The sequence below is a fragment of the Nannospalax galili genome, unplaced genomic scaffold (assembly GCF_000622305.1).
Source record: "Nannospalax galili isolate Female #2095 unplaced genomic scaffold, S.galili_v1.0 scaffold2222, whole genome shotgun sequence".
NCBI lineage: Eukaryota > Metazoa > Chordata > Mammalia > Rodentia > Spalacidae > Nannospalax > Nannospalax galili.
The window spans coordinates 36027-37100 of NW_008347303.1; the positions used below are offsets into that span (position 1 = coordinate 36027).

The window sequence follows — 1074 nt, forward strand, 5'->3', positions numbered from 1 at the left end:
GGGTCTCCCTGTAGTCCCAGCTGGCCTGGAACTCACTATGTAGACCAGCCTGGCCTTGAACTCACAGAGATCTGCCTGCCTCAGCCTCCCGAGTGCTGGGATTAAAGGCATGCACCACTACTCCTGGCTAAAAATATTTTTAATTGTGCCCATACAAGTTATTTTTCTTGTTGTTATTCCCTATATAACAAGAATAACAACTGTGCATACAACATTTACATTGCACAAATAAATTTACAATGTTTGTATATGATTTAAAACACAGGAGCATGTCATTTTTTGAAAGAGACTTGAGCATTCTTGGATATTTGGTATCTTTGGGAACCAATCACCTGTAGATACCAAGGGATGACTTACCTTTCAAAGGTAAGAAATAGCTTTAAATATATCTGGGAAGTGATGTAGTAAACTTTTTTTTTCAAACTTTTACAAAAACTTTACTGAGAATTTCATACATGCATATGAGGTGTTTTGCTCAAATCCATGTCCTCGCCCTCCCTTCCAACACCCTCCGTGGATCCCCATCAATTTTTTCTTTTTTGTTTTTTCTTCTTCTTGCATTTATTCATTTTTTATGGGGCTTTTGGGTACTCTAACATTCCCCCCCCAAAGAGATAATCCTAAAATCTTTTAAGGATTAGATACAAGCTCCCAAATACTTTTGACATTTTTGGCCTTTGGAACAGTCCCAAGGACATTTTGACTTTTAGTCAAGAAACTGGCTACTTTTCTTTGGAGTCTTTTTACCCTAACTGCCTAGCCAGTTCCTACCTCCTATTCTTATCACACCATCTTCTGAAAGGGTTACCGAAATTACCAGTAGGGAATAGGGATACAGACCGCTCTGGCTTCTTCCATGCTGAACAGGGATGCAGGGTGGGGCAGTGAGAGTACGCCTTCAGTGGATCTATCTAAAAGACTCCCAAATTGCATAACTCTTATCTCTAGGGGGAAAATAAAGTTCTTCAGTAGGAGATGTGAAGGAGAAGTAAAGGCAAGAGTAATTAGCATTACAAGTTCTAGACAGGGACTAGAAAAAAGTCATAACAGGGTAATTTTTAAATGTTCATGTGA

General features: G+C 39.1%; 1 protein-coding gene across 1 annotated transcript in view; it reads left to right on the top strand.

Moving 5' to 3' along the window:
• Positions 1 to 1074, top strand: part of LOC103742730 (zinc finger protein 724) — a gene marked incomplete at its 5' end in the record, with an annotated part of 5593 nt that overhangs the window by 1643 nt on the left and 2876 nt on the right.